The 23,763-nt window shown below is 45.0% G+C and overlaps 1 protein-coding gene across 14 annotated transcripts in view; it reads left to right on the top strand.

Annotated features, from left to right (window-relative positions):
- The window catches only part of RBFOX1 (RNA binding fox-1 homolog 1), a 2,181,496-nt gene that overhangs the window by 694,549 nt on the left and 1,463,184 nt on the right, over nucleotides 1–23,763 (top strand). Inside the window, exon 1 of one of the 14 annotated variants that reach the window (XM_060284039.1) lies at nucleotides 565–1,467. The exons of the other annotated variants lie outside the window; for them this stretch is intronic. The gene's annotated coding sequence lies outside the window, so the exon portion shown is untranslated. Of the gene's footprint in view, nucleotides 1–564; nucleotides 1,468–23,763 lie in introns of those variants that run through there. 14 annotated transcript variants of the gene reach the window in all.

The following is a 23,763-nucleotide window of genomic DNA, read 5'->3' as shown; positions in this document are numbered from 1 at the left end:
GGACCCCTCTAGAGTCAGCACCTCGTGCAGGATTAGGCAGCCATGTAAGAGGCCAGGGAGGGGTGGCCCAGGCCAGCGCGCAACCGCTCCCTGCCTGGTGTCCCTCGGGCCTGGATAACTTTTTGCATCTCGGATAGGGCTCCATCTTTGCCTGGCCTCAAGATTTCCCAGAGCAGAAGCGGATTGGGGCAAGACACCTCCTCCATGTAGCGTTCCTCTAGGGGATTTGTCCAGTCTCCTTGAGGGGAGGGGGTGGAGGGGGGGCGCTGGTGCTCAGTGAGTGAGTCCACTTTGGGACAAGGACTTGGGAATGCCAAAGACCTGGGTTCAACAGCCACACTCCCAACTCTCATCCCTTCACCCCAGGAGACCGAGGCACTGGGTCGCGCGTCAGCCACCTCCAGTTGGAATCGGGGCTGCGCGCTTGACCGCGGTGGCGGTGCTGGCGAGGGGAAGGGGGAGGGGGCGCTCCCTAGAGCTCGGGATTATTTTTGGCTCCGCAGCCCCGGCTGCTCGCCGCCTGTGGCGCGCGCTCACACACATTCTCACACACACACAGACACGCGCGCACACACATATGCACACATTTTCTCGTTCGCTCTCTCGCCCTCCTTTGTTTATTTTCTAATCCATATTTTTATTTGAAGATTTCCTCTTCACTCTCTCCCGCCCGCCTGCCGGCACTCTCGCGGGCCAACCGGGTGCACACCGCTCCCCTCCGTCACCCCAGCCCTCCTCCCCTCTCCCCGAGCGCGGGGTTTGAAGGTCACCTCCTTTCCAGTCCCCGTGCGAGCCGCGCCGCCACCGCCGCCTCCAGCCGGAGCCGGTGGCACAGGCTGCGCTGCCGTGAAGTGGTTCTCGCAGCCGCGGCGGCGGCAGCGGACCGAGCCCGGGGTCCGCGCCGGTTGGGGAAGCCCGAACTCGCGGAGGGGAATCCCTCTCGCTTCACCCCAGCCCCCGGCTGCGCCCGCGGTGGGGCGGGGACGCTCTGCCAGCCCGCGAACGGCAGAGGCGGCGGCCGCGACCAGACCCACGCGTGCGCCTCCCCGGCAGGAGGAGGAAGGAGCGAACAGGGCACCCCGCATCTGGAGGGGACAGCCGCGCGCCCCGCCCGTGCGTCCGGAGCGAGAGAACTCCGAGCCTGCCACCAGGCAGAGCGCGGAGAAGCGGACCGTGCACCCCGGGACCGAGGAACCTTGCGCTCCAGACCCCCGGGCAGTGGCCGTCCGGGCCCAGCGGTGCTGACTCGCACCGCGCGCAGCTGCGCCCAGCCTGCCGCCCAGGCAGGGGCGCCAGGGCGGGGCTGACCTGCCAGCAAAGTTGCGGACAGCGTGGGAGAAGCCAGCACCCGCTTTCGCCATCTCCAGCTCATGGTGAGCGTGGCTGAGGGTGCAGAGAGCGCAGGGAAATTGGAGGGTCTGGGGCCGAGCGGAAGGCGACCGGAGCCGGGTGCGGCGGAAGTTCTAGGTAAGTCCAGGCGGAGTCACCGCCTCTTTGACCCGCTGACCTGGCCAAAGGGTCCCACTGAGGGAAGAGCTGGCTTCTCGAGGGCTGGCTTCCTCTCAGAGCCAGGCCGGGCGCGCTGTACTGGGAACTTTTTCAGTGTGGTGGAGAGATCTCTCTGCACGTCCTCCCTGGGGGCTGAGATCAGGCGCCCCTACCCCCTCATCCTTCTAGAAGCAAGCCCTTTCTCGGCCCAAAGCGCGCCTCTGGGGAGCCCAGGCTGCCTCGTTCGTCCTCCTGGGAGCGAGTCCCAGGTGCAGGGAACAGCGGGCGTCTGCCTGCGCACTTTGCTTAGGGTTCCTGGCAGACTGGAAGCATGCACTCGGTGCGCCCCGGGGCACTGCCTCTCCACCGCCCTTAACGAGGTCTGAGGGAGAAGGCACTTCGTGGCCTGGGAGGGCGTTTAGAAGCATCGAATCCTTTGTGGAAGGCGGGGAAGAGGAGGGTCGCTGAGCTGGAGGGAGAGTGTCTGTGTTTATGGACACCGGAGGGACGCCCAAGATGCCACTGCATTTGACCCTGGGGGGAGGGGAAGGGGGCCAGCCCGGGAACTCAGGACTTGGAAACTCCGGCTGCGCCCCTTGGTTCCTTTGGTGCCTTAGGGCACCTTCACCCTGGAGAGGAAACCCAGGTAGCAGTTCTCGGCGCAGGCCAGGGGTCGCCTCTTGTCAGCTCCAGTTTCCCAACTCTCCAGGGTTAGAGGCGAGGGAGGGGTTAGCGAGTCGCTGCTTCCATATCCCCGCGGCCCGGGGAACCATCAGGTTGGGATGCTCCTGGAGTCTTTAAGGTGTCAGCTCCGAGGGACTAGGCCAGCCCGGAAGCTGCCCGTGCGGAAAGGGCGGGGAAGACCCCGACCCGCCTGGTCCAGGAGCCGCCAACTCTATTCCCTGCTGCCAGGGAATGGGGGGCTCAAGGCTGCTGCCCGGACAAGCAAGGGCCGGGCTGCGCCTGCCTGGCTCGGAGCGTGTGGGGCGGGGCTGCTCAAGTGCTTGGAGATTCGAGTCTGGCCCTCCAGGGAATTGGTACCCACCGCGGGTCTTTTCAGTTGAACTTGGAAAGAAGTGCGGACGGTGTCATGGAATAGCTTTGTTTGAGCTGCAATATGATGCGCCACAACTGGAGTTTTCTTTTATAATAATTATGATTGTATATTTTTATTATTTTTTAAAATCTGGTCCGCCAAGAGGCCTGGCCTTTTCAGCACAAGTTTAGGACACGCCCCAGCCAGTGATCTCTCCCTGCCCCTGTCCTAGTTCATCTACCCTCCATTTCCCATTTATCTTTGTTACAAAGGAAAAAATAAAAGATATGAGAGGGCCTGGATCCTTTCAATTCTTAAGTGACCACAGAGGGCCTGGCTGGAGCCATGGGCAGATTCATTTTTGGCCAAGGTCTTTTTTCTTCAGAGGCAAGGACCTGGGCCCATGAAGGGTAAAAGTGACTCTGGCAGGGGTTCTAGGGCAAACAACGGGGCTGACTCCAGACCTTCATGCTTTCTGAGCTCATCTGGGAAGCACTGGGATCTGGGAGAATCCACTGGGTTTCCCCTAAGTTAACTCATGGCTGAGTTGGATTAGGAAGAAACTGGTATCATCCTTTACAGTTTCTGAGGGTACCGTTAGCGTCCAGAGATAAGGCTGAGAAGAGTACCGGGCCCTTGGCTGTGCCACCTGCTAGCTGTGTGACCTTGGGCAAATGACTTCACCTCTCTGTGTCTCAGTTTATTCACCTGCCAGATGAAAGTTTTAGTGGTAGTATGGACCACAGCGGGTTTGGGGGAGAATTAAGTAGAGCAATAAGCACAGAACAGGGTCTGACACATGGCAAGTGTCTGGATGATGTTAGTTTTCTTTCTTTCTTTTTTTTTTTTTTAATCAGATAGATTACTCTCTATTTTGAGTCTTATGACACCTGGTGGGATAGGAAAGGCAGGCAGCTTCCCTTACATATATGCCCTTTCTTTTAAACGACAGATCACAAATAGGGAGGTTAATCATAAAGGGAGATTTCTCAACAGAAACCTCATTCCTTCCAAGCCTGACCTCTCCTCATGTTCTAAGGAGGATCAGCGACACGCCGCCCACTGGCCGAGAGGTGGGTTGGTGGCATTTGACAACATCTCAACAGGCACCTATACCCTGAAATTAAGTTTTTACTTAATTAAGTATTTAAGTTTTTACAGCAGTTGTGTATTTTATTCTTCCATCAACAGAAGGCCTGCTTCTCCTTGGCCTCCTGGGATGAAAGTATCATCTTAGTAAATCTTACTTTCCTAAGAACACACCGTCTTTATTGTCACCCTGTGGTCCCAGGGTTTTCCACTTAGAAACGAGCCAAAACATGGATCTGAGCAGATTTCTCCTCCTGGAATTGACCCACTCTGCCCTATTTTCTCTTCATGATAATTGATGCTATTTTTTTACCTACTTCTCTAATGTCTGAGCACAGGCCGCTGTGACATCTTCACGTCTCTGATGACTTTTTTTTTTTTTTAAAAACAAATTTAGCCTTTTCAGTTCAAGCCATACCAAATCATTATATTTTATAAAATTCCTTTCAGATAAGTCTTTTTTTTTTTTTTCATTTAGAAAATTGGGTCTGTCCTGTATAAACATGTCTGACATTTCACCTTTGCAAAAATCAGGCCATTTTATTTGCATCTTTTAAGCTGATGTGTGGAGTAATGAACACATTCCAAGAGGGAAATCGTATCTGACACAGAAAATACTTTGGGGACGCAGTGATTTCCCAGTGGTGTGTGTGAAGACTATTGAAATCCAAGTGCACTTGCTCTGAAGGACACAGGGCAGCTCATCTCGCTTTTCCCACCCAGCATGGGAGCCACGTAGTAAGCATGCTCCACAAAGTAATATCGAATGACTTTCCTAAAAGCATCACTTGTCACGTTTCCTTTCCCCTTTATTGCCCGAGACAAAACGTTGTTGTGCCAAAGAGCTCAAACTTGGAGATGATATTTTTATTTTTTTATTTTTAAAATATTCATTTATTTATTTGGTTGCACCGGGTCTCATTTGCAGTAGGTGGGCTCCTTAGTTGCGCCAGGGTTCCTTAGTTACGGCAGGCATGCTTCCTAGTTGTGGCACGTGAACTCTTAGTTGCGGCACGCATGTGGAATCTAGTTCCCTGACCAGGGATCAAACCCGGGCCCCCTGCATTGACAGTGCTGAGTCTTATCCACTGAGCCACCAGGGAAGTCCTGATGATATTTTTAAGACGTTCTGAGGCTCTCCCTGATGCCTGCCTCCCATTATTTAAAGCACTGCCTCGAGGCACCAGTCTTAAAATATTAAAACTTTAATTAAAGAATAAATGGTGAGGGAGCTTCAAAATGAGGGGCACCAGGCACCTTCAGATGACTTCAACAGAGATCATGGTTAGACTAGGTTGTCGGGTCTGGGGGTTCTTATGAAAATGACCCATGGAGTTATAAGGAGAGACAACCATTCTCATGTTTTATATCTGTAGTTACTCTGAGCGCCATCATTACTGTTGGCCTGTCATTGGTCATCAGACACAACAGATGTGGGTGGCGCTTGCCTGCTGCTATGGGTGGGCGTGTCTGTACTGGAGGAAGGAGTAACTAACGTAGTAAATGTTTATCCAGAACATACCACACGTTAGCTGTTCTGCTCGGGGGGAACAAGGCCAATGAGAACCTTGCCCTCTTGGAGCTTCTTTGGTTGTGGGGAGAGCCAGATAATAAGCAAGGGATGGAAAATTCATTTTTATGAGGACAATGACAAGGGTTACAAAAATTATGATGTGACAATATGATAGTGACTTGGAAGGACTTTCCAAGGAGGAGAGATTTGAGCTGAGATCTAATTGAAAGGAGTGGTTGATGTGTATCAAGCGATACATGCACCCTGTGAGCATTTATTGAGCACCTACTATGTGCCAAGCACTGTTCAAAGCACTTGCAATACACAGTGATCAGGTGGAGCATTCCTTCTAGAGTGTTCTTCTACATGAAGAGCATTTTAGAAAGAGGGAACAGCAAGTGCAAAGGCCCCTAGGCTGAAACAGGGATACCATTATATGGATGAAGTCGGGTCATAGAGGCTCCTGAGACCTGATAAGGAGTCTGGCTCTTATTATTCCAATGAAGCCATTGGAAGGTTTAATGCAGAGACGTGCCATGTTATATTTATGGCTTACATGTTGTGGGAAACACTGTCAGATGTTTCTGAGAAGGGTAAATAAAGAAGTGTGTCTTCCTGGCCAGCCAGCTTTTGTCTCAAAGTTCCAATTCATCTCCATAACCAAGTTTGTTCTGTGGACTTCCCGGCACTGGAAGGGTAAGCCCTACAGTGTCGAAGAAAATGAACTTTTCTTCCCCCTCCTTTGGGGACTTAGAACAAAGTCTTAAATTCAAGATGGGGGATTAGTTTATAGGGAAAAGGAACCCCAGGTTTCTCAGTAATACTCATTGTGTGTGGCTGGAACAGTAGCAGGTGTCTGTATACATTATCTTACTTAGTTCTTTCCCTAGATATCCCTTCAAAGAAGCAGCACCTCCTCCCCTGCCCCAGCACCACACACACTCTTCCCAGTGGCTTGGCTACCTCACCGTCTATCTGCAAAATGGGGACGTGAAAAGACTCCACCTCGGAGTGCGCGAGAATGATCCAGTGGAATCACTCATTACTCCCACATCCAGCATCTACTCTGTGCCAAGCACCCTGCTAGACGCCAGGGATACCATGATGTCCAAACCAGGTGCATATACAGTTTGGACACAGATCCCTGTTTTTGATCATCTATTCCAGAAGGTTCCTTTTGAGAGTGTGGCCATGTTTTTCTCCCATGAGTGTGTGTGATAATGGATATTGACAGAAAGAAGTGAGCTACCTCCTGAGAGCCCTGAGTGCTCCTGGCATTGTCCATCTTCGGAGGCTCTCCTGGCCTTGGTAGGTGGTAATAAGTTGTGATGGAGCATTTGGACATCTGGACAGTTCAACTTTCTTCCCACATTTGACCCCCCCGCCCCCAAGCCTGTCTCTCTTTATCCACAAGCCTGGAGCTCTGTCAGTGCTTGTTAGAGGAGCTGTGATAATAATGATAAGTTTATGATTTTTTTTTTTTTTTTTTTGGCTGAGCTGTGAGACATGCTGGATCTTAGTTCCCAGACCAGGGATCGAACCCGGGGCCCCCTGCGGTGGACGCACGGAGTCCCAACCACTGGACCGCCAGGGAATTCCCAGGTTTATGTGTTTTGAGCACTTTCTGGATGATACAAGCTGTGCTGAGCACTTTGCCTGCGTGGCCGTGTGTTGAGCTGTGTTTTCCTGCCATGTGATCTCTTCCTCCTGCCCTCCCCTCCACAGCTCACCTTGTTTACTCCCTACTCATCCTTTAGGTTACAACTCAGGGGTCTCTTGCTTAGGGAGGCCTTCTGTCTTTCCCGGTGTGGATCCCCTTCCTTGCAGTCATCCCAGGAGCGTCTTTGGATTTACTTGGTGGCTCTGTTTTATCTCTTTCTCTTACTCCACTGGAAGGTAAAGTCAGGTGGGCCACGCACACACCTGGTTTGGACATATGGTATCCCTGGCATCTAGCAGGGTGTTTGGCCCAGAGTAGATGCTGGATGTGGGAGTAATGAGTGATTCTGTTGGATCGTTCTCATGCACTTTGAGGTGGAGTCTTTTCATGTCCCCATTTTGCAGATAGATGGTGAGGTGTAGGCGGGGTTAAGCAGTGTGTCTCAGGGCACCACATCAGGTAAGTGGCCCACCCAGGATTTTTAACCGGATGATCTCAACGCGTAGTCCGAAATACTGATCACTGCACTCACACTGCCTGTGTTGCTGCTTTGTAAGATGCTAGGGAGGGAGGAGGCAGTGCCATGCAGTGGTTAGGGGGACTTTGCTGCTCAGCTTGAGGAGCTCTGAGCAGTGATGCTGAGTCTATCAGAGGCACAAAAAGAAAACAGGGCACCTGTTTCTGTTTGTCACAACCGTTCGTCGTTGTGTATGAGTGGCCTGAGCAGGGGGTCTGCGCTGGTGTAATCTGGCTCTTGTTTTGCTCTTTCTCTCCTCAAAGCCTTCGGGCCCCTGGCTCTGGGCTCACACTCCGAGCGTGATTTTGCAGGGAGTGCAGAGGGCACCCATCTGGCTGCAGGCATTTGGGGGCATCATCCCCTCCAGGCTAACACGGCTCTGATAACCACTCGCAGTGCGGTTTGCGCACCGCGGCTCACTCCATTGAAGCACTGTCATCTGAATCAGCTCGCCTTTCATTTTTTCTGAGAACCAAAACTAGGCCTTTGCCAGCATAACAGATCAACTTGTGCCATCACCTTGCTTATTGTTAGGTCTGTCTTTCCTCAAGATGTTCCTTTTCTGTGAATTTTAGAATAGGGGAGTCAGAGATGAGAGTATGGATTTAGGTTTTCAAAATTGTCTTCTTTGTGTCTTCCTCAGTTCCCTAAGAGCTACCATTTGTAGGAAGCTCCTTTTGTGCCAGGGCACAGGGAAGAATGCTTTGCATGCAGTGTTGCATTAACTATTTACCACAGACTTTATTATCCCCATTTTGCAGATGGGAGTACTGAGGCCCAAAGACTAAGTTGCAGACTCAAGCAGTTGCTTCCAAAGTCCTGGGCTTCTCTCTTCTACTCAGCGCTGAGAGGACATGCTGGGTGTCGAGGGGCATAGCAGAGGGACCTTCACAAGAGGCTTGGGAGGAAGGAGGTGATGCAGGGTGATGATTAGGATTTCAGAATCAGACTGTCTGGCTTCAGTCCCAGCTCTGTCACATTCTAGCTCCATGCCCTTTGGTCTTACTTAACCTCTCTGAGCCTCAGTCTTCCATTTGGAGATAATAATGATTCTTACATTGCAGGATCAGTCTGATGATTAATCAGCCCTGTAAATTATTTTAGCAAAGTACCTGGCACATAGCGTGTGTTCACTAGTGGTGCTGGCTCTGATAATAGTGACAATTATTATTACCATTTAATAATAATTATATCATTATTGTTGTTGTTGTTGTTACTAGAATTTCACAGTCCCTTGAGGTAGCAAACTGGCCCCAGAATGTGATTCTTACATTTTCCTCTTGGCTGTAACAGAGATGATAAATTGAGAGTGAAGGAGGAAGGACCCAGCATGGCTGCAAGTGTATAGTTGAGGGAGTTGACAGACCTGAGTCTCTACATGGAGTTCCGCCTGCGGAGGACTGCTGACAGCAGCCATATGCACGGGCTCTGATTGATTGGCAGAGAGAAACACTAATATATTAGACTCGTTATGAAAAGTGACAGAGCAGGGAATCCAGAGGCTGATTCAGCATCAGCAGCCCTGGCCAGATCCTGGTGGTGCTAGCTGGGTGTCTGTTTTCCATGGGACAAGCCCTCCATCTCCATCCCGGGGTCATTGCTTGTGTTCTAGAGTGAGTCTCTTAAAGATGCCCTGGGCCTGACTGAGCCTTATTGGGTCTTGCTGAAGGGAAGCCTGGCCCGTGGCATGGCTCACTGTCAGGGCATCGTGAAAAACACATCTTTTCCATGGGCAGCCTTAGAAAGCTGGGTCCAGGTCAGGCTGCTGATTGCAAAGGCTGATAAGAGAATGGAGATTGCACACACAGAAATTCTCAAAGGGGAGGAAGATATTCTCATTTGCATGGGGTGGGAAATTTCAAGAATTTCCTAGGGGAGAATAAAGAGGGGGATTAATACCTCTCTTTAGAACGTGAAGCTCTTCATTGGGAGGGTTTCTCATTTCTAATTGGAGGAGTTTGGTCAGTCTGAAATATAGCAGGTAGCGTGCTGGCTACATAAGGAGAAAAAAGCCTTGCCTTTCAACATGATGGCACATTGACCTAAGCTAATGCAGTTATTTTGGAGTCAGAAAAGCTTTGAGAAGACCAAACTCCCTGAGAACCAAGGTGTGAGAAGACACAGGCTTTGGATCCAGGCATACCTAACTTCTGAGTCCAGACTCTGCACTTTCTAGCTGTGTGACCTCAGGCAAGTTATTGTACCTCTCTGAGCCTCTCTTTCCCTGTCTATCAAAGGACGAATGATTCTGCCTGTCTCACCAAGGATTGATGCTCCAGAGTAAGGTAAGTTGAGTTAAAACATAGACTTCTGAGAATATTCCCTCCTCATGTATTTACTTACCTTGTAATATGCAGACAAGAACTTTTCACTAGGAGGCTCTTTGATACAAAAGTTTCTGTAGTTAATGTGCCTCCTGGTTCTTAGAAGGATATTTTTTTTTCTAGTGAATTTTTGTTTGTTTCACACGTGAAACTTGCATAGGTTTAGTCTGTGTGGACTTCCAGTAACCTTTGGAAGTGCATATTGAGGACAAAGAATCATTCCCCACCACTCCATAAATTCAGTTCTCCTGAATTGTGGTTTGCCGCTTCTAATGAGAGATATTATAAGAAAGCCATTTCATGCAATATTTGAAAAAACAGATATTATATATACACAGAAAAAGAATAGACCATTTAGACCGAGTTTAAGAGTGGATACAGCTGAGTCTGTAACACTTGAAATGCAAAGAACAAAATATTTTTGAAAACAAATGAGGGGAACCAAGAAAGATAAAAGGTCATGAAGAAGTCACACTCCCTGCTGTTAATTGCTGTGCTCACCATCCTTGTGTTATCTCTGGTTTCAGGGATCAGAAACAGTTCATTCTTTCTGGAGATATTGATTGGTATTTATGTATCAGACATTCTAAGTGGAACAAATGATTGTGTTCCCTTTTCACCTGCCAGGAAGCTCAGAGCCGATTTTACAGTCCAGTCTTGACAGTGTATAGGATTTGCCAGCATGGGTTTTACATATTAACCTCACTGTTGGCTCCGTTTTACTTCTCTGCCTCTAATTTTCACCTTTTATTGTAATTTATGTTGCTTGTTTCATTATTTTTTAGAAAGAATGATCTTTGCAAGGTACCTAAAATAAATATACATAAGATAGGTGGCAGTTGGGAGGCACAAATGAATAAGTTGCAGTCCTTTAAAATATCAGGAATTCCGGAAAACATGGTGCTATAGTGCAGCGCTAGGTATCCTGAGCTAGACCCGGAGTAAAGCAGTGTCATTTTGAGTCCCAGCAGTGCAAATGGACACTCTTATTTTCTCCCATTTTTTTCTTAGAAAAAATTTTAAATGACATGACATTTTAATGTTATGTCACTTTAAACGACATGTAGGGTCGCTTTTCTGGGGTCATTCACTGCCTTTCTCATACATTCGGTAAACATTTAAGACATTGCTCCCTGTCAGGTGCTGTGTCAGGCTCTGTTGTATTGGGATGATACACTGACCGGTGACCAAGACCAACAAGATCTCTGCCTCCTGACGCTTATTCTCTAGTGGGAGAGACCAACATAAACCATGAAAACAAATAAATGGACCATATAATTATCTATTATAATAAGTATTAAGATGGAAACAAAATGGGGCACTGATGTGCTAAAAAGGTAAAGGGCCATATAGGGTTGGAGGGTGTGGGAAGATCTGTCCAAAAAGGTCTGTCCAAAAGGGGAGACTTTTAGGTGACATTTAAGCTGAGACCTGGAGAATGAGGAGGACTGAGTTCTGCCAAGAGGGGAGATGGAGGGAGGGCAGGAGAGCATGGTGGCCAGAGCCCCGGAGTACGGGGAGCGCTCTACACGCCATGAAACCTGCACGGGGGCCCCCATGCCCGGAGCAGCGTGAGCAAGGGAGTTGCTGTGGCCGGAGGAGCTGCAGAGGCCACAACACGCAGCCTGTTCTCGAGACCCCATGCTCTTTCTTTCTGAAGTGGGTGAGGTCTGTGCTGGAACCATTACTCACAGATGTGCAGCTGATGGGAGAACAGCTCTCAGGGTGAGAGAATGGCTGCGGGGAGCACCTCTGCGGGGAAAGGTGAGGTGTGTGCGTGTGCGTGTGGGTGAGTGTGCACATGTGCAGGTGCGTGATGATGCACGTGTGTGACGCAGGAGGAAGAGAGGGCAGGAAGGGTGACCAGATGGTGGTGTGATGGGCTCTGATTTCAGAACCCGTGAGAATGAGGAACGGGGCAGCTGGGCCTTCTCTTATTTCATGTCCAGGGTGTCTCTGTTTAGTCCCCTACTCAAGTCGTCCCTCAGTTTTGTAGGTACATTCGGTGAGTGACAACATCTTAGGAGGTAGAGCCAGACCCCAATTCTGTGAATACACCTTCATAACGTCTGTAAAGAGAAAATAGAATTCCCTTCTTCACCTTAGACCACCCTTAACCACCGCTTCATTGGCTCCATGCCACTGTCAGAGATTTAAAAATAATTGGGAAACGCTTTTGAGACTTCAGCATTTTGGAGTCCTTTTCCAAAGCCTTTTATTAGCACAGCAGTGCTACTTCTGCCTCTTGCGTCATCACCATTTTCAGTGCCCTCCCTTTTCACTCGTGGTTTTGGTTTTGCTGCCTCTTTGGTCTGACGTCCCTCCCTTGCGAGTCTTGGAAACAGGAATGTTCCGTTTTATGTTCCTTGTTCTTCCGGCATTGGTAGAGGGTTGTTACCCTGTTTCCTCCTGTGTTCACCATTTCGAGACAAGGATTGGTGGAATTCCCATTTATAGAAACAAAATCAAGGGAAACAGCTCACAGAGTTTAGTTTGTCTCCATCCTAACTCTTCTAGTTATTAAAAAAAAAAAAAAAGGAAGTGAAATTATTCATTCCCTTGAGCTCCAGATTGCTTTACTGAAAGAAGGGAGGGAATCCACTCCAGGGGAAAGAGGCTCTTGGGCTTTCATTCCTTGATGATCTTCTCTTTACATAATTTTAGGGAGCATATTGGGGAATATTAATTCTGGTCGGCCACAAATGTGCCTCAGCTCAGAGAATAAATGGAGAGCAGTGTCTGGAACAAATGCTTGTCTTAAAAAAGTTTACGAAATGCCAGCAGATGTCACTGTGCCCTTGCCATTTTAGTCTTTTTCCCTTTTAACTTTTTTTAAACCAGCATTAATTATTTGCAGTAGTAAACACTTGCACGCACGCACGCGCGCGCGTGCACACACACACACACACACACACACCAACAAAACAGGTATATCCTCCTACAGTCATTAATTAAGAGACCATGAAGCAACTTTTTTTTTTTTTAAGGTCTGGGGCGAGACCAACAGAATTCATTTCATAAGGTGAACCCTCTAAATCACCTGTGTAATATAATTGTCTTTTCCCACAACAGTGGTTTCAGAATTAAAAGACTAGTATACGTTTTATATTTTTTCTCCTTCCCTCTCAGCCATTGTTGGGAAGCTAATAATAGCCCAGGATCCAGCTCAGCTTCTTAGAACCAACTGGCTCTGCTAATTGATACAGCTCTTTATTGGAAAGCTGGAGTTTGCAAAGAAGGCTGGGGGGAAAGCTGGGGCTATAAGTCTCCTGATCCATAGTCTGAGTTATAATGCGAACCTCTTGCAATTTTCCTTGTTGCCGTGAGCACAGCAACGTGCGTGCTAATAGTCAGTTCCTCTTCTCGGGTTAAAAATTGGTGGCATCTATACAGGAAAAGATTCGACCAAAGTATTTAAAGTTAATCATTTTAAGTGAGGGATGATTTGCCAGCATGTACAGAAGACAAGTACAAAAGTAGTAAGTTAGTTTCGAGGCAGCGAATGATGTATTCTCTGCATAGCTGATGCTTCGCTTTATTTATTTAATAGTTTAGATTAAAATGGCACAGTACCAAAAAAGATGCAAGAGTATGCTGAGAAAAATACATTTCTCTTCCACTTGCCTCCTAGCTTACCAGAGACAACTACAATCGTGGTTTCTCACACGTCCTTTTGTAGATCTGTTTATGCACGTATAGACATTCACACTGATTCGAGGTAGCATAGAAAATGCATAGTTCCACTCTTTGCTTTTTTTTAAAATTTAAGGGTATGTTGTAGGGATTATGTCATATCTATACAAAATCTCTCCATCTTCTTAATGGATATATAGTCTTCCATTGCACGTATTTAAGTTATTTCATTAGTCTCCTTTTGGTGGATATTTATGTGATTTCTAATATTTTGCTATCACAGTGCGGCATGGAATATGCTTGACCACCACCATTTCCTCACATGTAGGTCTATCTGTAGGGGAAATGCCTAGAGATGGAATTGCTGGGCCAGAGCAGATGGGCCTTTCATTTTTACAGACACCTGCAACCTAAGGATTTGGCTGGCATGTGCCCTGGCATCTCGGTGGGTGACAGTTTCTATGAAGACGTATTGTGGTTCTGGTTTGGTGGCCACAGTGCAGACGTGCGGCCGTTGGACACTGTTTACCTGTTGGCATGTCTTGCATTTCTTGTCATTCCCGTTTTCTGATAATACTTTCCATCTGCCAGGTACTTTGCTGAGAGCTTTCATTCCATTTTCATATTTTGTCCTGTGGAGTAGACGCTGCCGTCACCGCTGCTTCAGAGGAAGGGACATGAGGGCTGAGAAAGAGAGGTCAGGTGCTTTGCTTAGGGTCACAGGACTGGTTAGTGGTGGCTGGGGATTCACAATCAGAGCCCCGAGCTTAGCCATCATGCAGTGTGTTTTGAACAGCAGAGATCAATACTTTTGAGTTGCCCCAGGGTTTAACCTGGGCACTCTTGCACTAGTGGCATTTAGATGTGATCGTTTCTGCTGTTGTGTGGGGCTGTCCTGTGGGCTGTGGGATGTCTAGCAGCATCCCCGGTCTCTGCCTATTGGATGCCAGTAGTACCATTCTTTGACTGGCAACCAGAGATGTCTCCAGATAATTGCCAGATGTCTCTGGAGAGGGCGTTGTTGCCCCTAGTTGGAAACCACTGGCTCAGGAACATAGCGCATGTGCTGTGGGGACATATATCGTCACACTAGAGACATGGATTTCACTTGTCCCTGCTTGGAGACACACATTTGGCCCTGCCCAAAGATGGGGCAGCTGGGCTCACCTCCTATGAACACCCGTCCAGGAAGAAACAGGAAGGTGTGCTCAGGCCACTGTCATGCTCCCATCACAGTAATGCTCCCTAACACGACTTTGTCTTTTAAAATGTATCTTAGAAACATCCATGAAAAATTGCCTGGTAAAACAGACTTATAAAAAATCATGTTCTCAAGTACAGCCCAGCTTATATATTATGCAGTCTTCCTCTTCGTGCATTTTCATTCCGTGCTCAGTAATGCTCTCCATCAAAATGGCAATCGTGAGGCCTGCGTGACACCACCACCCTTTCCGTATACGTGATAGACATTGCTAATCAATTCCTTCCCCCTCCCCCCGCATCAGAGACACTTCCTGAGAATCCTCAATACATCACTTTTGGCATCTACTCTCGGCCAATTGGAATCACTATGTGAAATGAAGTTTATTTGCCATCCCTATTACATGGTGCCTTTTTGGCTGAGAAGGATTATGCCTTCCAAAGAGGCAGGCTTATCATGGGGTATTAGCTTATTTTTCAGTTACTCTGAGAAAAGTACTTGATGGATGTGAAGAAATGTCTATTCTTAAGGCATCTGGAATGAATATCCTATTTCATAACAATAATTGGGCACTTGGGAATGTTTCGATGTCCTAGGCATTTTACATATGCTCCACTCTCGCAGACTGTGGTTTGTATTGTGATATCCCTCTCTCCCGCACCAGAAATAACCCCCTCCCTTTAAAGCTGCATGAGGCAGCCAGCCGAGGGTGAAGCGAAATGCTTTGTATACAGTGGAACCGAGACAATTCCCTTAGCAAAGGACATTCAGAAGCTGTGGGATATTATTGGAACTGTGTCACTTCTTAGCATGGGGCAGGTGAGGAAACTTTAAAGAGAAAAGGAACTTGACCATCCAAGACTTCCAAAAGTCGAGTCTGATTTCTAAAGGCCCTGAGGCAAGGTTGCTCTAGGATGGGAACATATGTCTAAAATTTTAAAGTGCTTTTAGGTGGTACCTTATAATCACCCCTTCCGGCATAATGTTTTATTTCCTTTTTGCTTTTTCTGAAGACGTGGATGGATTTCCCAGAGGATTATTTGCATAGATTTAGTGATTTGACTAACCTACATGCAAATACCCACCACTGAAATCATTTTTAACTAGTCTCCTGTTTCGGATCCTAGGAAAACACATAAAAATAGTCCTGGGGGACTTCCCTGGTGGCTCAGTGGTTAAGAATCTGCCTGCCAATGCAGGGGACACAGGTTCGGTCCCTGGTCCTGGAAGATTCCCACATGCTGTGGAGCAACTAAGCCCGTGAGCCACAACTACTGAGCCCATGTGCCACAACTACTGAAGCCTGCGTGCCTAGAGCCTGTGCTTTGCAACAAGAGAAGCCACTGCAATGAGAAGCCCGTGTACCCTAATAACGAAGAGTAGCCCCGGCTCGCCACAACTAGAGAAAGCCTGTGCACAGCAACGAAGGCCCAATGCAGCCAAAAATAAATAAATAAATTTATATATATTAAAAAAAATTAGTCCTGAGAAGATGAAGCACTCGGTCAGAGGGCATCTGTCTCCTTTTTGGGATGGATGGTAATGTATTTCTTCCTCTACTCTTTGGTGGCTTAGTCTCTGTGAGGTAGGGACAAAAAGACACATTATTGTGTTTTATTTCCTCTTCTAAGAAAGGAATTCCCACGTGGGTGTCACCAACGGACCAGTGGACTTCAGGGGCTTACTGAAATTGTATTCAAAATTGTTAGAACATTTTTTTTTACTTGGGTGGGAAGTCCATAGCTTTAAAAAAAATCAGATTCTCAAAGAAATTATCAGCCAAAAATACAGTTAATGCTGAGGTGTTAACCAAAACAACCATAAGAATCACAATAACAATGTCATAAAATACTTAATTGAATACCCCTGGCCTCAATAACTTTGGTGATAACTGAAATCAGAAAGTCCTTCCTAAAAACTCTAGGAGTTAAAGTCACGTGCATGGGTGTTTGCTAGAGAAGATTTGCAACCTTTCTTGTAAAGTTCTTGATAGCAAGACTTCTTAGTATGAGGTTGAATTATAGTCCTCAGTCAAGTCTAGTAATAATGTATGTTTATTTTTCAGTACTACTAACTCAATAAAAACTACCATTGGTTATCCATTGATCATTTGTAAAAAAAAAAATGCACGTCTGTAAATTGCACTTCAGTGTTACATAATACTGATGAGAAAACTTGCATTTTGGTCTCTCAGTGTCCTGTCATGAAGACTTTCTGGGCTTATATACTTGGGCATCACGAATCACTGCTCTAGGAGGTTAGAAAAGATGGGAGCAGAGGGCTTTCCCATGGGATCTCCAGTCTACAGATATCCCCATTTTTATCAGAGTGGCTCTAAAAACCACGTTTTCTAAATTTTTTCATTTTATAAATTATCAACAGGCTTGAGATACACATGCACACACAAGCACACACCACACACATATATGTAGAATCCACACACATACATGCACTTATGAATGTGTTAGACCCAAATCTGTATTTATATACACTGGTCGTGGTGTATGTCAGTATACCTATCTGCCCAATTTTAGATTATCACTATTATCACTATCAAATACAATTTAGTGGTCTTTCAACACCTCTTCATTGGCCAACCTGTTTTGAGAGAGGTCCATTAGCTATTATCCATTCTAGGCAATATACATGTTTATGAGACACTTAGTAGGAACTTTTGGGATCCAGTATTTTATGAAGCAAAATAGATTAATTTAAATGAAACCCATTTTTGCTTTAGAGCTTGGATTTTTAACTTGGATGAATTCTGCAGAAAAGCTAAGCAGAATTATCTACCACCTGGGTTGGATTTTTGGTTATCCTCCGTATCTGAAATCACACCCAACCATTCCCATAGATTTGAATGGCTGTGATTTTCAACATATACATGTTCTATTAGACCCTTACCAAGTGGTATCTGATTTTCTGTGCATACATTTCTATATGTGGACAAATAATATCACATACCAGCCAGTGTTCCCTATTGTCTTCATGGATCCTGGTTTGGAAAAAAGTAAAAAAATGCTGAATCCCGCAGAAAGTTTCCACTTCCCAGACCAAGATGTGTGCATAGCAGGGAGAAGAGACCAGATGGCCAGTGGGTTGAAATCAACCGAGAACCAGCTGGGATGCATGAGAGGGCATTTCCTCCCCCACTTCCCTGGGAGCCTGGTCAGGGCAGGTCCTGGAGCGCTGAGCAGGACAAGGGACGTCAATGTCAAGACCTCTGTCTGGCTCGAAGGACCCCTGGACAAATAGGAGTTGGATTGGAAGCCAGCAGAGGAGCTGAGGACAGCTGTTAGTTTCCTGCTTGTTTGGGGGGGGGCGGGGGAAAGCATGCCAGCATGACAGAAGGTTTAAGGGTAAAATGCTGATGAACAGGAAATACCCATATTTCCCTGTGTTAGCAGTGGCTTGGAGACTGAAGTTCTATGATGAGGGCACATAATTTGGGTGGTTTTAGATCCCAAAGGAAGGAATTTTTTCCATGTAAAGTAAAACCTTTCTTTAACACTGAACAATTAAGCATTTCTTAGACTGCTAACTTCAGCCACTGTGATTCCTAACCCCTGGGTTGACGCTGGGCTTGTTCAGTTGTTTTGAGGAAAGCTGCACACTCTTCAAATTCTCTCATCTCTAATTAATTATTTAAAAGTATTTCTATAGCTATTCTTTTTTTGGTGAATGTATTAGTTATCTATTGGTGCAGAACAAATTAACCCAAAACTTGGCGGTTTAAAACAATAAGCATGCAGTACCGCACACAGTTTCTGCAGGTCAGGATTCCGGGAGCTGGGTGGTTCTGATTCAGGGTCTCCTAGGAGGTTTTGGTCAGGATGTTGGTGGAGTCTGTCATTATCTGAAGGAGCAACTGGGACTGAAGGATCTGTTTCCAGGTTCACTCATGTTTTACTAGCAGGTCTTAGTGTCCTGATGACTTGTGGAAAAGAGGCTTCATTTCCTTTTCATGTGTTCAGCTTTGTAGAGTTGCTTAAAACCTGGTGGCTTTCTTCCCCTAGAGCAAGAGAGGTGTGTGTTGGGGGCGGGGGTCGGGCAGGGAGAGAGAGAGAAAGAGAGCAAGAGAAAGTCCCAATGACTTTTTTTGGGGTACAGTTTCCCCTATTATTAACACCCTGCATTCGTGTTGTACATTTGTCACAACTGATGAACCAATATTGATATATTTTTATTAACTAAAGTCCATAATTTACATTAGAGTTCACTCTTTGTGTTGCACAATTCTATAGTTTTTTTCTAGTTTTTTTATTATGGTAAGGTACATATAACATAAATTTTACTATCTTAACCATTTTGAGATATACAGTTCAGAGATATTAAGTCTATTCATATCGTTGTGAAACCATCACCACCATCTGTATCCATAGCTCTTTTCATCTGGCAAAACTGAAACTCCATACCCATTAAAACACTAACTTCTTGTCCCTCCTCCCCCAGACCAGGCAACCACACTTCTCCTTTCTGTCGCTGTGATTTTGACTACTCTGCGTACCTCATGTAAGTGGCATCATACAGTATCTGTCTTCCTTTGACTGGCTTATTTCACTTAGCACAACGTTCTCAAGGTTTATCCATGCGTTGTAGTGTGTGTTAGGTTTGTTTTTTTTAAGGCTGAATAATATTCCATTGTACGTACATGCGACACTTATCCATTCATCCATTGATAGACACTTGAGTTGCTACTCAAGTACATTTTAGCAACGGTGACAATTCTATTGAATTGATAAATGCATAATGTCATGCATCAGATACTATAGAGATTAGTTTCACTGCCCTGAAAGTCGCCTGTGCTTCATCCTGTGCCACCCACCCCCCAAACTCCTAGAAACCACTTTTTACTGTTATGCCTTTTCCAGAATGCTCTATAGTTGGAAGCATACAGTATACACCCCTATAGTTTTTATGACCTGGTCTTAATGTCACACAGCATTATGTCTGCCTTATTCTATTTGTTGGAAGCCAGTCCAGCCCACAGTCAAGGGGAGGGTAATTAATCTTCACCATTTAAAGTGGGGGATATCACAAAATTTGTAGACAGATTTTTAAGCCACCACAGTTAAGAAGCTGGGACTGGAAGTGCCAGCGTTTATTGAGCATCTGCTGTGTGCCGCGCACCATCTTAGTGTTTTGATGCACTATCCATCTAACCCTTGCATGAATGCCGTGAGGTCTCTGTCCTATTTCTCATCTCAGTTTTTTTTCTTCTAATAGATCTCTATTGGAGTATAATTGCTTCATAATACCGTTTTAGTTTCTGTTGCACACAAAGTGAATCAGCCATATGCATACATATGTCCCCATATCCCCTCCCTCTTGAGCCTCCCTTCCACCCTCCCTATCCCACCCCTCTAGGTCATCGCAAAGCACTGAGCTGATCTCCCTGTGCCATGCTGCTGCTTCCCACTAGCCAACTATTTTCCATTCGGTAGTATATGTATGTCGATGCTACTCTCACTTCGCCCCAGCTTCCCCTTCCCACCCCGTGTCCTCAAGTCCATTCTCTATGTCTACATCTTTATTCCTGTCCTGCAACTAGGTTCATCAGTACCATTTTTTTCCCTTTAGATTCCATATATATGCGGTAGCATACTGTATTTTTCGCTTTCTGACTTATTTCACTCTGTATGACAGACTCTAGATCCATCCACCTCACTACAAATAACTCAACTTCATTTCCTTTTATGGCTGAGTAATATTCCATTGTATGTATGTGCCACATCTTCTTTATCTATTCATCTGTCAGTGGACGTTTAGGTTGGTTCCAGGTCCTGGCTATTGTTAATAGTGTTGCAATGAACATTGTGGTACATGACTCTTTTTGAATTATGGTTTTCTCAGGGTATATGCCCAGTAGTGAGATTCCTGGGTCGTATGGTAGTTCTATTTTTAGTTTTTTAAGGAACCTCCATACTGCTTTCCATAGTGGTTGTATCAATTTACATTCCCACCAACAGTGCAGGAGGGTTCCCTTTTCACCACACCCTTTCCAGCATTTATTGTTTCTAGATTTCTTAGTAATGGCCATTCTGACTGGAGTGAGGTGATACCTCATTGCAGTTTAAAACAAAATTTTTTTTTAACTTATTTTTTTATATAACAGGTTTTTCTTAGTTATCCATTTTATACATATTGGTGTATATATGTCAATCCCAATCTCTCAATTCATCACACCACCACCCACCCCCCGCCACTTTCCCCCCTTGGTGTCCATACGTTTGTTCTCTATATCTGTGTCTCTATTTCTGCCCTGCACACCGGTTCATCTGTACCATTTATCTAGGGTCCACATACATGCGTTAATATACGATAATTGTTTTTCTCTTTCTGACTTACTTCACTCTGTAAGACAGTCTCTAGATCCATCCACGTCTCTACAAATGACCCAGTTTCGTTCCTTTTTATGGCTGAGTAATATTCCATTGTATATATATACCACATCTTCTTTATCCATTCGTCTGTCGATGGGCATTTAGGTTGCTTCCATGATCTGGCTATTGTAAGTAGTGCTGCAGTGAACATTGGGGTGCATGTGTCTTTTTGAATTACGGTTTTCTCTGGGTATATGCCCAGTAGTGGGATTGCTGGGTCATATGGTAATTCTATTTTTTAGTTTTTAAAGGAACCTCCATAGTGCTTGTATCAATTTACATTCTCACCAACAGTACAAGAGCGTTCCTTTTTCTTCACACCCTCTCCAGTATTTGTTGTGTGTAGATTTTCTGATGATGCCCATTCTAATTGGTGTAAGGTGATACCTCATTGTAGTTTTGATTTGCATTTCTCTACTATTAGTGATGTTGAGCAGCCTTCATGTGCTTCTTGGCCATCTGTATGTCTTCTTTGGAGAAATGTCTATTTAGGTCTTCTGCCCATTTATTGATTGGATTGTTTGTTTTTTTAATATTGAGCTGCATGAGCTATTTATATATTTTGGAGATGAATCCTTTGTCCGTTGATTTGTTTGCAAATATTTTCTCCCATCCTGAGGGTTGTCTTTTCATCTTGTTTGTAGTTTCCTTTGCTTTCCAAAACCTTTTAAGTTTCATTAGGTCCCATTTGTTTATTTTTGTTTTTATTTCCATTACTTCTAGGAGGTGGATCAAAAAAGATCTTGCTGTGATTTATGTCAAAGGGTGTTCTTCCTATGTTTTCCTCTAAGAGTTTTATAGTGTTCAGGCTTAAATTTAAGTCTCTAATCCATTTTGAGTTTATTTTTGTGTATGGTGTTAGGGAGTGTTCTAATTTCATTCTTTTACATATAGCTGTCCAGTTTTCCCAGCACCATGTATTGAAGAGGCTGTCTTTTCTCCATTTTGTATCCTTGCCTCCTTTGTCATAGATTAGTTGACCATATGTGCGTGGGTTTATCTCTGGGCTTTCTGTCCTGTTCCATTGATCTATATTTCTGTTTTTGTGCCAGTACCATATTGTCTTGATTACTGTAGCTTTGCAGTATAGTCTGAAGTCAGGGTGTCTGATTCCTCCAGCTCCATTTTTTCCCCTCAAGACTGCTTTGGCTATTCGGGGTCTTTTGTGTCTCCATACAAATATTAAGATTTTTTGTTCTAGTTCTGTGAAACAATGCCATTGATAATTTGCTAGGGATTGAGGTGAATCTGTAGAGTGCTTTGGATAGTAGAGTCATTTTCACAATATTTATTCTTCCAATCCAAGAACATGGTATATCTCTCCATCTGTTTGTGTCATCTTTAATTTCTTTCATCAGTGTCTTATAGTTTTCTGCATACAGGTCTTTTGTCTCCTTAGGTAGGTTTATTCCTAGGTATTTTATTCTTTTTGTTGCATTGGTAAATGGGAGTGTTTCCTTAATTTCTCTTTCAGAGTTTTCATCATTAGTGTATAGGAATGCAACAGATTTCTGTGCATTAATTTTGTATCCTGCAACTTTACCAAATTCATTGATTAGCTCTAGTAGTTTTCTGGTGGCATCTTTAGGATACTCTATTTATACTATCATGTCATCTGCAAACAGTGACAGTTTTACTTCTTCTTTTTCAATTTCTATTCCTTTTGTTTCTTTTTCTTCTGATTGCCTTGGCTAGGACTTCCAAAACTATGTTGAATAATAGTGGCTAGAGTGGACGTCCTTGTCTCGTTCCTGATCTTAGAAGAAATGCTTTCACTTTTTCACCATTGAGAATGATGCTTGCTGTGGGTTTGTCACATATGGCCTTTATTAAGTTGATGTAGGTTCCCTTTATGCCTACTTTCTGGAGAGTTTTTATCATAAATGGGTGTCACATTTTGTCAAAAGATTTTTCTGCATCTATTGAGATGATCATATGGTTTTTATTCCTCAATTTGTTAATATGGTGTATCCCATTGACTGATTTGCATATATTGAAGGATCCTTGCATCCCTGGGATAAATCCCACTTGATCATGGTGTATGATCCTTTTAATGTGTTGTTGGATTCGGTTTGGTAGTATTTTGTTGAGGATTTTTGCATCTGTATTCATCAGTGATATTGTTCTGTAATTTTCTTTTTTTGTAGTATCTTTGTCTGGTTTTGGTATCAGGGTGATGGTGGCCTCATAGAATGAGTTTGGGAGTGTTCCTTCCTCTGCAATTTTCTGGAAGAGTTTGAGAAGGATGGGTGTTAACTCTTCTCTAAATGTTTGATAGAAATCACCTGTGAAGCCATCTGGTCCTGGACTTTTGTTTGTTGGAAGATTTTTAATCACAGTTTCAATTTCATTACTTGTGATTGGTCTGTTCATATTTTCTATTTCTTCCTGGTTCAGTCTTGGAAGGTTATACCTTTCTAAGAATTTGTCCATTTCTTCCAGGTCATCCATTTTATTGGCATAGAGTTGCTTGTAGTAGTCTCTTAGGATGCTTTGTATTTCTGTTGTGTCTGCTGTAACTTCTTCTTTTTCATTTCTAATTTTATTGATTTGAGTCCTCTCCCTCTTTTTCTTGATGAGTCTGGCTAATGGTTTATCAATTTTGTTTATCTTCTCAAAGAACCAGCCTTTAGTTTTATTGATCTTTGCTCTTGTTTTCTTTGTTTCTATTTCATTTATTTCTGCTCTGATCTTTATGATTTCTTTCCTTCTGCTAACTTTGGGTTTGTTTGTTCTTCTTTCTCTAGGTCCTTTAGGTGTAAGCTTAGGTTGTTTATTTGAGATTTTTCTTGCTTCTTGAGGTAGGCTTCTATAGCTATAAACTTCCCTCTTAGAACTGTTTTTGCTGCATCAATTAGGTTTTGGATTGTCGTGTTTCCATTGTCATTTGTCTCTAGGTACTTTTTGATTTACTCTTTG

The sequence above is a fragment of the Globicephala melas genome, chromosome 15 (assembly GCF_963455315.2).
Source record: "Globicephala melas chromosome 15, mGloMel1.2, whole genome shotgun sequence".
Lineage (NCBI taxonomy): Eukaryota > Metazoa > Chordata > Mammalia > Artiodactyla > Delphinidae > Globicephala > Globicephala melas.
This window is presented reverse-complemented; position numbering and strand designations above follow the sequence as displayed.